This window comes from Sphaeramia orbicularis, chromosome 5 (genome assembly GCF_902148855.1).
Source record: "Sphaeramia orbicularis chromosome 5, fSphaOr1.1, whole genome shotgun sequence".
In the NCBI taxonomy this organism is placed as follows: Eukaryota; Metazoa; Chordata; class Actinopteri; order Kurtiformes; family Apogonidae; genus Sphaeramia; species Sphaeramia orbicularis.
The window spans coordinates 23,622,606-23,640,813 of NC_043961.1; positions in this window are offsets into that span (position 1 = coordinate 23,622,606).

Below are 18,208 nucleotides of genomic sequence, written 5' to 3' on the forward strand. Positions count from 1 at the left end.
AAGTAACAAAGTCTATTTTGCAAAATAACCTTTATAATGATTTCATACCTGCAGAAGGTTTCACTTTGGGCCACAGCAGCATTCAGACATACTCAATGCAATGCTCTGGCAAACAAGGCATGGGGGCTACAGTGCACATAAGGAAATTGATCTAAAAAGATGTAAAAGTATTTTCAAAGATGGTGAAGATGGTGACTGTCCTTAAGAGTTTCTGTACCACATGAGATTCCAGCCCCTTCAGGAGATAAAATGCAGATACAAGCAGTAAAACAAAGCCACTCCTTGTAAATTGTGCCTCTATGCTGGGTTCAAAGTCCGGATGGATGAAGGGTCTCGATCTTTCCAGGAACTTATTGACATAGTTCCACCTGCTCTCCCACTCTGCGGTGTGTCTACATCCTCCATGGAACACCATACTGCAGACAACAATGTACACACTGGAGATTTAGCAACAGCATTTCCCATAAGGCACAACTCATGTTTACATTCTTTCATATCCTGTCTGAACTTTATTCACTTTACCCATTGTAGGAGCTATTTGTCTATTTAGTTTTTTGTTCAAAGTTAATTTACTTTTTTGTTTAGTAATTTAGTACTTTTTGCTAATCCTGTATTTTGATTGTTTGCTTTTTTGTTTAATATTTAGAATATATTTTTTGACTTTCATGGTTATTCCTTTCATTCTTTAGTATTTAACACCTTTTGTTTTGTTTTTCTTAATGGTTTAGATCATGGGCACCTGGGTATAAGTAAGCAGCACAAAGTTAGACCATCATGCACCTGGATGGGCCTATGTTTTTTTTTTTACCAGTCAGTCAGTCAGTCGCAGTCACACAGTCGTCAAGTCAGACAGGATGAGCAGGAGAGAGAGCAAAAAGGCCTTGGCTGTTGTTTGCCTGCAAAAAGCCTGAAAATAAACCACTTGGAATACATCTATGGAATGAACATTGCGATTTTGATTATATAAACCACAAACCCATGATGCATTTAGTGATTATTTGAGTTATGCTAAAGTCTTAAATTCAGTCACTTTTAGGTTGATTTAATTTTAATGACAAATAGCCGCTGCACCCATGTTATCTATACATTCATGTGTTACTTATTGTACACAGTTGTTCTTATGATTATTTATAATAAATGATATTAATTTCTTTTTACTTTATTGTCTTGGATTTCTTTAGTTGTATTAAAAATGTCATGTAATCATGCTGCACATATATGTCTTTAAATTGCCCCTGGGGATGAATGGAATTGAACCTATATAGCAATTTACCTATGTTACAAGAAAACTCCATGCGAAGAACGTATACTGTCCAACACAACTCTACACCAGTGTATTTCAACTTTGGGGTCAGGACCCCTCGTAGGGTCACCTGGAATTCAAATGGGGTCACCTGAAATTTCTGGTAATTGATAAAAATTAAAATAAAACGTACTAATAAAAAATATATGGTGAGTTGAGAGAGACAATCACAATACATAAAAGACATGACAAACTCTGAAGCTGAAACTGAAGCACTGTGGTACTGTTTATCTTTCAAATGTTCATTGTGGTTGGTTTCAGATGCTGCAGCTCTTTCATAATTCATAGTTGGAGTTATTTTTTGTTCAGTATTAATTGTCAGCCTTGTAAATACACACTGGGCTGACTGTACATATCCTGACCAAGGAAAATAAAATTGTCACTTTGTGCAGTAATCTCAACTGGGCTTATCTGCCTCCATCCATAATAATATACATTATATAGCCTAAATTTTGTCTAAAATCGACATTTATTTACAACATAGTAAAGCAAACTATTTTAGTTTTAGCAAAAAAAAAAAAAAAGTCTCTGTTTTGAATGTCTGAGGTCGCCAGAAATTTGAGATGTTAAAATGGGGTCAAAAAAGGTTGGGAACTAGTGCTCTACACTGACAGTGTTTTATGGTGTACAGCAGGTACGTAACATGGTCATCTCCACCTCTTGCCTTTAACAGATTAGAGGGGAGTGATAGGCACAATAAATTCATTTTATAGACCTATTAGAGACTGTTTTGTGTGAGATGGTATTCTGGTCTCTAGTCCAGTTGTCAGTGTAACTATTAGATATACTTGGTTAGTCACTTCAGAGAGCTAATGTAACGTATGGTTTAGGCCCAAAATACATCAGAGACCTTCTAGTCCAGCATGAACCATCCAGACCACTCAGGTCATCTGGTTCAGGTCTGCTCTGGGTTCCAAAAGTCAGAACTAAAACATAGAGAATCAGCGTTCAGCTTCTATGCTCCGTAAATCTGGAACAAACTACAAGAAAATATCAGGTCTGCTGAGAGCCTGAGTTCTTTTAAGTCAAGGTTATAGAACGCATATGAACGCATCGTCTAAGTATCTTCAAATGATTGAGACTGTCTATCATGCTTCTCTGAGGTTTATTACAAATTCTAAAACCATGACACATCATTGTGACTTGTATTCCAGAGTGGGCTGGCCTGCCCTGTCCACTAGGAGGCTGGGACACTGGTATACCTTCATTTATAAGGCCATACTTGGGCTACTGCCTTCCTATGTCTGTGGTTTGATTACAAGAAGAAGTGTTGATTCTTACTGTCTGTGATCGAATGAGCATTTGTTCCTCTTTGTGCCATTTGCCCGTACAGAGCTGGGAAAAAGGGTATGTGTGTACTCAGCTCCGTCCACATGGAATATGTTGCTAAAAGACTGGAAACTCTCTGAATTGATCTCCCTGAATGCTTTTATATCCAAACTCAAAGTGCTGGAGAAGAACTCAATGACTTGCACGTGTTTTTCATAGGTTGAATTGTCCTGTAAATTATTGTTTGTTGTAACTGTATGGGGTAATTGTATGTTGTAACTATGTGTTGTGTTTCATGCTGTCTCTTGGCCAGGACTCCCTTGAAAAAGAGGTTCTTAATCTCAATGGGATCCTTTTCCTGGTTAAATTAAAAAAAAAATAAAAATAAAAAAGACTCACCTGTTCACTGCCGCCTTTGACTCAAAGGCTTTTTACTTTTTAAATTTTAGATTCTCTTTCGAAACTCTGCACTGCAACTCTTACTTTAATAGGTGTGTGTTTTTATAGTTTTGTATTTTATGTATTGTTTTCTTACTTGCTGTTTTTATTCACCTTTTACATGTGTCTTTTTCCCTGTCGTTGTATTTCAATGTCCTGTGTGAAGCACCTTGAATTGCCTTGTTGCTGAAATGTGCTATACAAATAAATTTGCCTTACCTGCGTAATAATAGGGATCTCAAACCTGACAAACATCACTAACTTCTCACTCAGTTCCACTAATCTTCCTCTATTCTTCTCCCTTCAAAGAGAGAACAGAGGACGGTCCATTCATGTTCTGCTTTCACAAGTTAATGACATCTCACTGACAGCATAATTCGGGCTGTTAGTGTCTGTTTCTTTTTTGTTCCTTCTGCTGATACGGCTCATCCCCGTCCGCCATGTTTGAAAAGGTAGATGGCTTTAAGGCAGAAATTGGCGGTAGTAAATTTAGGTTGCAAGTAGTAAGAATATTTAAATGAGTAGTATTAAAACCACAGTTTTTGGTGTTATTTTGAATTGCGACAAATTTAGGTGCTGTGCATATCAACTATAGACTAAACTCACTGAAATGATGATATCTTTTTTGATGTTTGTTATGTTGCCAGGTGTGTTTCATTATTTCTGAGTGTCTTGAAAGCAGCAATGCACATACAGAAAAATTCCAACAGGTGGCAGCATTTACCCATTAAGAGGCCAGAGCATCAACCAACTGTAATGGCACAAATAAAAATATTAATTCATCCAAAACAAAGCAATACTAAACAAATATCTTGTTATTTTGCAATTTTTAACGAGACAGAGGAAAAAGTTTTATCAGCAGCAACACTAGTGAGACAACTGACTCCATTAGGCTAGTAATTAGATAATTGTCATTGACTATAGTGCTACTCAGTGTGTTCAACGTCAACAATTAGTAGTAAAACCAGTTAACTGTCGAATTGAGACAGAAAGAGTGAAAATGGTCCATTTAGAAACCTCCTAAATCCTGGTCACTGAGGGGAGACTTGTTTTGAGATCAGCGTTAACAACAGGCTGTAATCCTGTTTGATCCAGAAAGACAAATTGGGCCAGTAAACAGCATTTTGTTATTGTAAATAAACACACCTGTAAAACATGCACTTGGAATAACTCTGTTACGTATATTACATTTTTACTTTTTTGGTACATGAGGGGCTTATGGATGAAATTTAGTTCTTGTTATTAAATTTAATGAGTTTATGAGTGAGGGCATGTCTCTTAAGTGTCTGATTTACTGTGACTACAATGAGCCAAAGGATTTTGGTGTTTAATCTCTCATTATGCAGTGTTTAATAAACCTTTGAGGTGTGAATGTGCATTTTAAGAGACATGCCTAGGGGCACATGAATATCATCAATCTTTCCACACCCTCTTCTGTATTAAAGGAAATGTAGCGTAGGTACCTCATGTAGAGGTCACTAAAGACCTGCGTAGACCCAAAGTTTGCACTGGAGGGTGTAGCATTACTGTTTATGCAGTCGCTTGTGAGGAATACTGAGGGTTAGGGGTTACATTTTCACTCTCGTAAGTCAAAATTTAGTGTTTAACAATAATTGAAAAAACATTTTAATTAGTTATAACTTTGAATTTATGCAGGTAAAGACTTGGTTGTAGATTTGAGGTTACACCAAAGGTTATGATAAGGTGTTCAGTTTTAATGGTTAAAATTGGTGTATGGGTCTTTGACTGCGTTATGTCAATGAATGTCCCCACAAAGTCAGTGGTACAACTGTGTGTAAATGGGTTGATGGAGCGTCAGTATTTTTTTTTTCTAATTTTAATGAGATGTTCCGACCGACAGCCCCTGAAAACTGATAACTTAAAACTGCTGTGGCCACGTCCTTCATAGCTGACTGCCTGTCATCTCACTCTCCTCTCCCTCTTTCTATATTTGTTCTGTCTATCTTGTCCTCTTTCATTTAACCTCAGTTTTGTGCTGGTGTTAAACAGAAGAGCCATGTGATGAAATTCCATCAGAAAAGATGGAAGATGGAAGCCCAGAAGACACATTTTAATGATGAACGATGCCCGCTGCTCTAGCAGTATTTTCAGTGGGAATCGTTGTACTCAGTCTGATTTCACAGAGACAGAGTATTAGTCTGCCCTTAGGTAGATGTCTAAATGAGGTCTGTTTAACAAAGCTATTTGGTTCTTGATTATTTGGGGCAAAAGTTTTTGAATTCTGGGCAAAAAAAACTTTTTTATATTAAAAATCAGAGAAAATTCAGGTGCATTTTTAAAGCTTAACTAATATAGGCTAGCATTATATTTTTATTATATTTTATCTTTTTTCTGATTATTTTTAAACACTCTACAAAAAAATTAACCATTAACAAGCCACAATCTACGGCCTGTTTTCATCTTCTTTGTCAGTTGGTGCCACCAGTTAGTGCAACTGATTGTTACCACGCAGAGGTCAAGAACATATTGAGAAGAACTGAAAGCATTGCTGCTGTCAACAATACTGCTGCCATTTATTCCCCTCTATTTCAGACTGAAGATGTTTCTCAGAAGCACACCAGTTTCACCTCTATAATCTCTGCTATTGATAAACAACTTCTATTAAGAAGTCAGAGCTACGTGTTTGTTCCATGGTAACAGTCCATTCCAGCAGACCTCTGCAATGTTGAAAGCCAACTTTTATTTTTATGTCTAATTTACATTAGACTAAGAGCTAACACAACAGTCTAAAATACCATCATAAAACTGGCTCCAGATCTTTAGATAGCAATAAATGAAACCATATTATTATTCCTCCATCATTATTTTCCCATAAAGGCCTTTCAAACATCACATGATGCTAAGTGCACACTGAATCTACTATAAAGTAGGGCAGATGACTAGAAGTCAAAATATCTTTCAGTGCTGACACATTTTTATAGATTCCATTGAAATGCCATCTGTCATTCCCCCACCTTAAGCAGGGACTTTCTGAATGTCACTACCGTGCCTTTCAGGTGACCTCTCTCTCTGCCATCCATCACAGCCAACTACAGTCAGTGTGTCCGTGCAAAGATTGAAGAGTCCAGAGATGAATAGACCATTACTTGAAAATCAAGCTCATAACAGACTACCACACCTTTGAGATCCTCTGAGATGCTTGTTTTGTCTGTCTTCATATAGGTATATCTGGTGTATAGGCGGTTCTTTCTCTATAAACAGGAAGGACATTCTTTTTTTTCCTTTCACATTTCCTATGCACACACTGACACAGGCATCAGGATTTGTCAGATATAGGGCCTCAAATAACTCATTCCATTTGCCTTTTGATGGCTTTCTGTCAGAACGTCCAGAGCAGTGCTGATTGTGCTAATGATAATGTGTCATAGCGATATGCCCCATGTTAGCATGGGACTGCCAGCTTAGAGACAAGGAGACACTACAGCCTGATGTTGTGTTGTGCTGTAGTAAGTGATTGATGACTCTCTCTGTTGTGGTGCTTTGATTAAGACTCCAGTGATTTATCACCACTGCTCACAATGTAATTAGACTCTATATATACACTCAACAAAATGTTGTCATGCTATATAATCCCAATATGTGTGTGTATGTCTGTTTTTGTGGATGCACACTTGAGCTCATCTTCATGCATTATTACATTATATTGTGATGATGTACATCTAAATGCTTCTCAAGTCTGCTTGAACAGATTTCCCTGAACGCACATGGACTCTGTTCACTTTTTTGTATTAAAACAGGAAATGTGTGCAGGAAACGTGTTGCAAGTGAGGCATTTAAAATGATTTAATGTATGATGGATGTGTTTACCTTTAACTGAAATTGCCAGGAGTGTGCTCACTTCACTACTGCCAAGACACTCTATAAATAGACGTTATTTACTGTGAAAATGTTGGCATGCTGTGTTTGATGGTTCAGTAAGTTTTAGTTTGTCTTGTTCTCTTTAGCTTTGTGAAAATAAGAGATCCAGTGCAAAATGTCATTGTTTCATACCAAGAACTATTTGCACAGAGTGAATAATTCATGCTTTGTCAGACTTTGGATAATTTAACTCTTTGGTTGTCTTCCACATCGCTATCTATCTTACATGGAATTTCATTGTGGCCATCTTAAGATGGGTTGTTGAACATCACCAAGGTGTTCAACAACACGATCCATCTTCCTGGCTTGAGGGGTGTGGCGTCATTGCTGGTTTGCACTTTGTTCTTCCTGTTTCTGATGGGCAGAGCCCCATAGACGATTTGTGCTCGGCACTTCCTGTCTGCAGGGGTGGAGGACTCACTGTGACCTTGTTGCTCAAAGTTTTTCCCGCTATTTAGTCAGTAAGAGCTTTTCTAAGATGAAGGTAACACTGAAGATGTGACCCAGTATGTGCTTATAATGGAAGCAGCTGGACCCATAAGGCAAGATGACTCAATGAGGTCTAAATGCTTCTACTGCACTGAATAGTACATCAAGTACTCAAGTATCCAGTTCTATCAATATATTTTCATAACTTAACCCATAAAGACCTTGTGCTACTTTTGTGCCAGTTCCCAAATTAATTTTCATCTAGATTTAACCTTTTTTTTATGATATTATCCTCTGTATTTTGCATTTTTTTCTTTTTTCTTTCCTATTTTCTTGTATTTAATTTCTTGATCATGTAAATGTTCATGAAAGCTCACATTAAAGTTTAGGGTTATCATGTTAAAAAACAATGAAAACTGGAAAAAAGTGACTTTTTAAGCAAAGATATCAGTAACTGAACAAAAAAATAAGCATCTACATCCACTGTCATTGATTGAACTCCATGGGTTTTACTGGTGAATCAATGTTGTAGAAGGTGACGGTGTTTTTATGTTCACTACAGAGCCTCTGAACATCCAAATGGGTCAAATCTGATTACCATGAAAGGATGACAAACTGCATTTTACACTAATTATTTACATGGATTGATAGGATTAGTGGTTCAGAAGTTATTAAAATTATTAGACCAGTGGCTGTTTGGGTTTTTATGGGTTAATGTAGACACTTAAACACTGCACTATAGGTTCAGTGCATAAGTATGACTATAACTGAATAAACTGCTTCTCTATACCTCATGACATACAAAACCATGTTGTATTTTTGCACTTTTTAGGTGCGTTCATGTAAGAGTTATTTAATGCATTATCACGGCAAAACAACAAAAAATACTCTGAAGAAAAGCTGAGGATTTGCTTAAATACACAAAAACTTAATTTGTCTCTTTAAGACTTTAAAACTTTAAAAAAACTAACACTGGAAATTGGCATGCTAAACAGTTGATATAATAAACAATGGAGGAAAAAATAAATAAAATGAAGTGGGAAAAAATTCATATCCTTCCATCATCCGCTTGATTGAGTTTCAGTGCAGCAGAGTTCCTGACAGATTGAGGTTTCTCACTCTAGCTCCTTCACATGGTAGAGCACATACTAATATAAAATGTTTTGGCTGAGACATATACTGCATATGAAGCGGGCCAGTCAAATGTCACAAGACAAACAACTGCATGACCCTTCAAACCTTTGTCTCCACTGTTCCGATGTGTATCTGTGCAATGTTTAATATCAAGCATAATATATTTCTTCTATCAGACATTTGATCTCGCTCCGTGCCTTCCGAAGACAGCGGAGGAATTACTTGCAGGAGAACCTTAAGACAGAAGAACGGAAATTTCCCTCTGACTATTTCAACAGAGTTTATTCCTGCTTGCGCTTCCTATTTCCTGTCCTCCTCAACATGCTTCCTGCTCTGCCATTCCCACTGTTCCTCCATCACTATTGTCCCCTTCTTGCGAAGTGCAATGAGACATTGTGGAGACAACAACCAGTCTGTCAGCACACACATAAGAATTTCCTCAATGGAGTGAAACATGCTTAGAAATGTAACCTTCAGTATGAATGGAAGAAGAGCTGTGGCAACTTATTGATATTTTGTCAACGAGGACAATTTCTCCAGAATGCTCATAAATTCAAAGTCTGTCAAAATACACTTAAACGCACTTATTTTTTAAAAACTTGATAAAGACATAATTATAGGTGCATGGTGTTGCTCATAGGTGTATTTTATGTTCTTTCCTCTGTGGTGCACTGCCAAAGGTGAAAAGACATATAAATACATTAATAAATGACTACAACGTAGACACAGTAGAATGACAAAAGATAAGTGACACAATACAACGAGAAAACTGTAAAAACATATTCCAATTGAAAAAATTGTATAAAGAAAGAACAATGAGATTATATGAGCAGTTATAAGTTTTACATTTGGCTTCGTATTTGTTTTGTATTTTGTGACATATTTACGCTTCCGTAATTTACTTATTTTGGACTGGTAAAATGTTTTTGCATCATTTCATCAGGTTTATATTTACTTATGTTTTGTACTTTCTGGACATGTAGTTTTACACTTGGTTTTGTATTCATTTTGTATTATCTTTGGATGTGTTTAGTTTGGTTTGTCTGACTTTATACAGTATGATTTTATATGTAGTTGTGTATGGCTAACCATTAAGGCTATTATTGTTTAGAAGGGGGCAGGAAATATAAGATTTTCCTCATCCTGCTCCTTTTCGAGCATGGGCGTGTACATGTTTGTTTAGTGGATGATTATTGAATGTTTACTGATGAAATGCACAACCATGAATGAAATAAATGGAAAAAAAAAAAAGCAAGAAAGGGTGTCTAGTAAATTGTAGAAAGATTTAAAACAAGTCACTTACTCTGTGGCCCTCATTTCCTCAGGCAACTCATTCAACATATCTGAGGTTTTCGACCAGGGGTATGGCCAGTGGAAGCTGGTGGGTGTTGTGCCCCTCCAGGGACAAGAGCTGCCCCCCTGTGAAATGCCCTGTCCAGCCTACCAGAGCTGAATGGACTCCGTTTGACAGTCACCCCCCCACACACACACACACAGGTCTGACAATCACACACCCCACCCCCTGATCCGACAATATTTTTCTGCACCCCCAAACAGGCAAAATGCCCACCCACACATGGCATTCTGGTCACAACTCTGGTTTCGACTGTGAATACATTGTCACCTGTTGCTTTCAGCCACACCTAAGAAAAGGAAATAAAGGTTTATGGAGTTTATTCTCCTTGTTACTACAAGGTCATATGCTTATCATGAAGAGAGGCCAAAAAGAGCCTCAAACTCCACTGTAAGCTCTTAAAATCAATTCTAAATCATACAGACAATCCCTGTTTTGCTTGGATTAAGCTGTGAAAAGGTTTGACACATCAGTCATGTTTTGATCTCATCATAAAAGGATCAGGGCCTTAATTTGCAGTGCATCATGTCTACACTATATAATCTGCACAGAGTGAAAGGAAACACCATTTTAAGATGGTGTTTCAAGATGTCCAAAGGAATGCATGTACAGAGAATAGAAGTGGGCCTACACTTATCCCTGAGGGACTTCATAACTGAAGAAATATGATGTCCCTCAGGTTTGTGTCTCCATTAATGTGGTTATTAATGAACACAGAACCTGTTATTTGACAGGTATGAAGGGAATACAGGGAGATTATTTTAATGCTGTACTGCTCATTCCTCTCAGTCTGTAACAGGATGCTGTGATCTGACTGAGCACATCCTGACATTGACAGACATTAAAATGTAATTAGTCACCCTGCGGAGGAGGGTCTCAGTGCTGTGAAGCTTACAGATGCTGGTTTGAAACTTTTCCAAACATGACTGAGGAGAGAGACTTGAAGCTTGGAGAGCTGGGTGTATGAACCAGAGAGAACACAACAGATCTCTCCTCTGTTACTGAGTCTGTTTACTGCTAATATTCAAATAAAACAGTCACAGGAGATAAGCCGAACATGATGTGTTTTAGCATCCTCAATAAAGCTGCAGGCCTCTCAAAGCATCTCAGCCTCTTGAGTTAAATTGCCTGTGAGAGTTGCATTTGTTTGAGTGACATTCACTATAAAAAAAGAACATATTTCATTGCAACAATAAATACTGAAATGAGAAATTGTCGTCTGAAGAAGCCACTCAAACAATGAATAACTTTTATGTGCACACATAACACTAATATCACATAATGAAAAGAGTTGTTAGCAATTTTATGTGTGTTTTCTTTTTTATTTGGGACATAAAAAGTGACCAAGCATTAACAGCAGAGCCTGTTAGCTCAGAGTATGCACAATATTTTTCCTGTCCCAAAATAGATATAGTTGCATTCAAGCTGCACTGCAAAGAGTCATAATTTAACACATGAATATGAACGTATTATGTCATTTAGCATTTATAATGACAGTATGATTTGAGTGTATGCTTGTTAAACAATGCTGAATCTAGTTCAGACATCATCATCAGACCAAGTGTGTCCACATGAGGAAGAAACTTTACCCCAGGTGTTGCCTTCACTGCCCCACTTACCCTGCTGTCAGCAATTAGACCAATGTTACAACAGTCAGGGCATTCAAAATGACCTTAATGAAATACATATATTTTGTTGAATGAAAACATACTAGTTTACAGGTACCTCACTTTTAGTACAGGTATTTGTATTTTCATTTAAAGCGACCACTTAGTAGTACTCATGGAATTATGGCATTTCTACTGCTAAAAATCACATGTGCAAACACATTTATTAAAATTAGGAAAAGTGACATGATAACATTAACATTTACGCCTGTGCAGTTGCAAGTATTAGAATCAGAACTGGAATTAGAATTGAAATTACTATTATGAAATTAAATTAAATTTAAAATTAGAATTGAAATTGGAATACTATTTTATTACTACTAATTGACATCAACTGCTGACCATACTAAAGTTAATGTTCAATAATTTTGTTGATTGAAGAAATACAGGTCTGCTGGTACTGGCTTTTCCTGAAAGCATGAGAAATTTCATTTCAAATGGGTTTCAGGTAAATCAAACAAAAGACAAATCAAACAGAAAACATCTTTACAGAACAGGTATTGCTGGTCATGTGTATTAGTTGCTTTGTCATTATCATAGTCTCTGTAAAACAAAAGGATCAGTTTGTACAAGGTCTGAGTGAGCAGCAGAAGCAGTCACTACAGTAAACACCAATATTTACTTTTCTATGAAGAAATACTCTGATGAATATATGCAATCATTGTGGATTATTATGAACGTATATGAACAATGGCTGAATGATTTTAGAGTTTGATGTAGTTGTTAAAATGACTACTGGAGCACTGGTTATAAAACTCTGGCATTTCTAGTGTTCTAAACCACATGAGTAAAAACATGAGTATTAAGATCCGGAAAAGTGATGTTTATAAGTTCCTGTAGTCCACAATGGCAGTCACATGATAATGTTGAAATTTTATGCCTGTAAAGGTGTAAGAATTAGAATTAGAATTAAAATGAAAATTGCCATTACGATTAGAATTAGAATTGGAATTTGAAAAATAGTAAAAGCTAAAGTTCAATATTCCTATCAGTCATTTCAGTAAATTAAAGCTGCATATATATTTTTAACTTATTGCATATAAACTAAAATGTTTCAAGCATTTAATTAATTTATTTTTTTTTATAATTACAGCCTGTAGTTGAAAAACATCTAAAAACGAGTCAAAAAAGGTTTGGAACCACTGCTATAATCTGACAGGTTTTAGGTGGCTGGAAGGTTATGCATGGTTATACCTATGATGCAAATACAGTTCAGCTGGATCTAGGAATTAGCAAAGACCATCCTATCTGTGCTCAGACAGATGTTTCTGAGTATTCATTGGTCTGGGTTTGTTTGGAGTTCTGGAGGAGTGGGTGGAGGTTTGTATTCAGTCCTAGGCAGACCATAAGAAGAAGGCTGACTCGGGTTTTGTAACAGCTAAGCTCACACTCTGGAAGACCTAGAAGAGACAGGTATTAGGTTATGGTTGGATAGATATGGGGCAAAGTCTTCGAGGCTTTGCTAGTGGCTCATCTGACCAGTAATCTGGACTGTCATAGATTTGAAGGGAATCAGACAGGCTCTTTGTTCCCTGCATCATTTTCAAGTGATTAACGCTTCTATATATGCATTCGACAGGGAGGGCTGGTGTAAATGAGGTGATGATGGAGTTTCAGCAGAATAATTTTATTCTTTTACCTCACCATCTTGTTTAGTTGATGCTGATGTTGACAGCAACAACTCTGTGTTTATGAAAAAATGCAAATAAATGTTCAGTTAAAAGTAAAAGGAAAGTCTTCTCTCTCTCTGTTTCTCTCTCACCCGAAGTGATAACTCCATCGTCTGTCACTGTCTCCTGGCATCACCCTGAGCGATTGCCATTCCTGACACTCGCCTGCTTATACCACTAACACACACAAATGCCCAGGAAATTAAATGCTCGCCGAGGTAATAAAGAGAGTAAATCCTGGTTGTGTTCTCTGCCGACAACCAGGGGTGTTGTGGGGGCAGGTATTACCATATTAAGCCAGGGCGGAGGGGATCACCGCTCAGCACTCCCTCATTACACCTCATCTGCCGAGGATTTAGTGCTGCTCCAAAAACAGCTTGGCTACAGCTGTTCTCTCAGTCTGTGTTGTTGGTGGGGTTAATGTGGCCAGGTCATTTAGGTCCAAACACAAAATTCTGCATGAAACTTGCAAAAAACAAAAACAAAACCTGCATTAATATTATTTTCTACAATTCATTGTTGCTAGTTGAATATGCTAAAATATGTATTCCATACATTCTGCTGTATTTCAGCTTCAGCTTTTGGTAAACAGACATGAATTTCTAATTTATACTGAATTAACCCACAACCCAACACTGCATGAGAAATGTTAATTAATAAAACTGTATAGGTTCATATTTCTTTCCAATAACAGAAATGTTAAACAAGATTAAAATTAAAATTAATGTGTGACCATAAGTTCCATAACACAAAGATTTGATGAACAAATCAAATATTAGAATATGTGATTTGATACTTGATGTTTTGGTTTGGTTTGAGATACATTTCTTAAAGGGCTCAAATTTTGCTAAACCCACTTTTATTAGTCTTTGTTACATTTATTTGTGTATTTGGGGACCCTAACAGTTCAAAAAGTTTGAATTTGAACCCTCCAGGTGTTTCAAAGCTATCTTTATATTAAAAAATCGAGTGGATTTCTACAACCCGTTTCAATTCCTTCTTAATTTGATGTGTCAATAACCAGTTATGTCACAACATTTGCACATATTGGTCAAGACTTTAGATGAACATTTCTCAGAGTACGCCATAATTGTTTGTCAGCAACAGTGGTTGTAGTCCATACTGAAAATATGTCCAAACTTTGAGATGATTACCTAAAATCTACATGTTGTTGGTTGTATTAATGAACACAAGTGACTGAACAGGACAGAGAAGCATGGTCAACAACCTGGAAGGGGTGGGGTGGGAAGTGGTTCATTTGCATTTAAAGGATCAGCGCTCAAAACAACCTTTCTCCTGTCATTACTCAGAAATAGGGTTGAAGATGGACCTGTGGAGTTTAATTAATGAAGAATTCAATCCCAGGCATAGCATTAACATTTATGTAAACCACAGGGAAATGTTTTAAAATGCATAATTCCATTTAAAAAAAGCAAAATATCACTCCTTTAATAAAAGTTCTCCTCTGTCTGTTCAGTCGCCAAGAGGACAGAATGGACAGCTTGCACATTGACTGCACCAAACATGATAAAACCATTCACTTTGAACAGATTTTCCCTCCTGATAACAGCTGCAGAGGAACAGATTAATAATGAAGGAGAAAATGAGATTATGCTGAGTCATTAAGTTTATAACTCTCTGAAGAAGAACATAATTGTTCTTCCAGTGATCATAATTGTTGGTGCAAAATCACCAGAATGCTAGATTATAAATGAAGCTGTCGAATGTTTTCCACCACTGGAGGCGGGAAAACTTTCGTGGTGAGAGTGCAAAGTCAGTTTACGAGTTAATGACAGGAAAGGAAGGGAGAGTGTAGAGAATATTAAAAAAAAAAAAAAAATCAAATCACAAGCAAAAAAAAAAGACAAAAGAGATGTTTAACTAGGATTTCTACCATACAAGGTGACTAACTTTTATTTCTTTGCCATCTTTACATGTTTCCTTCCTTTTCAATCTTACAAACAGCTCTGAAGCTCAATGAGTCAAACACTGTAAAGGTCCCCTGCAGGTGTCTACCCTATTTCAAGTGCAAACTGCAGTACAAATGTGCACATAGGTATGTTGAACAGCACTTTTTACACACACAACTGCATTAATGTCACTGGAAACCCTCGGTAAACAGCCTAGGGCGGCCCCTCAGCTGGTTTGCTGGTGTATCAATTTACATTTTCCACATCATCTCCAAACAATCGACCTGGCTGTTGGTGGTGTAAAGTAATCTATTGGCACAGCGGGGAATAAATGGTTGTCATTAGGATCAAGCTATATTATGAAGAAATTAATTTACCTTGGAGAATGGAAATTCTGTTTAGGCATTACCTTTTTGAGCAAATAATGAATATGTATTGTGATACAGGTTTGGCAATAATGCATACTATAACAGTCTTAAAATATGTTCTCATTTTGTCAGACATTGACAGTCATGCATGGAAGCCTCTAGTCCAAAATACTCTGGTCTGTACCGTATCTGCGCCATAGTAACTGTATGTATGTACATTGGAACAGTCTTAGGCTAACGCAAGCTTGTGTGTTTCTGTATGGTTGTAATGAGCATAAATACTGAATATGTTTCTTAGTCTGACAGTACACAGTACACATTGTTGAAAATTAAAGAAAAAGTATATTACAAAAAATAAGTGGCTTCCACACTCTGTATTTAGTGTGATCTCTGTTTTCCATACAATAACAATACAATCCAAATGAGTTCACGACAACTTAAGTGCAAAAGGCAGCCGCTGTGAATTAAATAACAACAACTGATTGATTAAGCAATTAGTTGTTGACTGTTAAATGAATCAACACCTATTTTGATAATCAGTTTCAACAATCATTAATTGTCAAAAGTCCATTAAAACTTCTTCAATGTTTCTTGTTTCTTCCCTACATGATGACAATAAATGGAATATGTTTGGATTTTGAACCAAACAACACTTTTAAGGACATCATTTTGGGCTTTAAGAAAACAAGGAGATATTTTCCACCATTTTATAGAACAAACAACTATCACCTAAACAAACAAATAACACTAGTCAACAATAATTTTTCTACTTGTAGACAAATACTTGATTTTACATAAATGATTCTAAATCTGAAATCAGTATTTCTCCAGCAGGTTAGGTTTTGGACTATATAGTGACTGTTGTGAGGATTATGCTCAAGTCAATATAATGTAAAGGATGAATAGGTCTATACATTATAAGTTATCAAAGTTCAGATGGTTTTCAATGCCTAAAAGAAAAACTTGGTTTGGTATGCAGTGATGCCAGTTTGAAAGCTGGCACTTTCAATGGACCCCAGATTGGAGAAGTCATTGGGGATCCTGTATTCTCCTCAAACTGCAACTCTGTAGAATTAACAGAATGAATTCATTTATATAAGCGGTGCAAAATTTTCTGGGCACCCATAGAGCTCCAAATTATGATCAACTGGTTGAGGACATGCTGTCACTGTATGTCACTGAATTAATTCCTCCATTTGCATCCCACTTTGAGAGCTGTAAGTGATAACCATAGTGAAGGATTTCATCAGGATATTTGTAAAATGGAAACCAGATACCAAAAGGTGCTTCAGCCCAAATGTGGTGGTGATTATTGTGGGAAAAATGTCATGGCCTGCAGGCATAAGAGCAAGAGTTGGAAACATTTTTAAACAATTTCGAGCCAAGTTGATGTTCTGCTTTACATGTCCTGATGTGTTGGAGAAATTTGGATTGGATTGGAGTGATTTGGTCAAGATCAGATGTTTTTCCTCTGGTAGCATGAATTGACAAATAAAATGATAATGTAAATAATAATTAGTTGCAGGCCCAATCCCAATTCACCCCTTACCTTTACCCCTCCATTTTGTGTGTTCACGTGAGGGGTTAGGGGTGTCCCAATAGGGCTGTTTGGACCTCGAGACGTAGATTTTTCAGGACCCCACTACAAACGGAGGGGTATGAGAAATCTTTCATAATTATGTTTGAATCATCAGCAAGATGGAGGTAAACACAGCAAGAAAGTGCAGCAGTGTGATGAAAGAAACACACAAATGCACATATTTTCTTCGTAAACAACTTAATCATTTGATTGGCCGTTTAATGCAGTTTCAGTGTGTTATAGATTGCATTTCTGCGGCTTGTGGTTGATAGCCGCAAATAGATGCCCAAAGCCCATGGAACAGAGACGGTTATAGCTACTGATGGCATGGTGAATGCTTTCAGAAACAAAGTTGTCACATCTGTTTATAGCGGCATCGATGACTGTTGATGACGTAACAGGTCTCAAAGTGTTGTCTCATTTCATTGGGAAATGTTTCAAACCCTACCCAGTGCAACTCCATTTCAAGGGGTAGTGCCATGTGTAAGGGGTAGGGGTAAGGGTAAGGGGATTGGGCCGCTGTCTTATTTTAAACACTTGCCACTATAGTCTTAGTATCAATACAGTTTGTTTTGTATAGTCCAGCTGTATTTTGTTAAAAAGACTTGGAACCACATGCAGTTAATGTTATCAGTTAAAAAATACATGATAGTATTCACTGAAGCAGGAGGGATTTAAATTTTTTTTGGGAAGGTGGCCTATAAAACCATTCAACCTCCAATTTCTTCATAAACAGTCACACAACCCACAGGCAAATATCTGTAAAGTCGTCAATCACAGATGTCAAGATGAGGATTTAGCATGCGGGTTTCTGACGGAGGATCAATAGAAATCCATCAAAGCTAAGCCATTTTCTCTCTTCCAATAAACACAGACTACCCACTACTTTATGACGTCCTCAGTAGAACCAAACCTTACACACAGTGACAATACAGGGGGATTATCTAAGACAAGACATTAAAAAGTGATAGAGGTTTCTATTTGATACACTCGGGTTCTGGATCAGGCTCTAGTTTTATATCACTGCTTTAAATTCTGTGAGTGTTGTAACCTCTGCTGCTTTATGAATGTGTATTTTAGTGCAGTCATGATATACAGCGATGTAATGTAAATGATATGAATGGTGAGACATCAAATAAAAGCAGCTTCGGTGCAATATTTTTCATAATGCGATAATACAAGGTGGATATCTTTGAGTACAGGCCCTT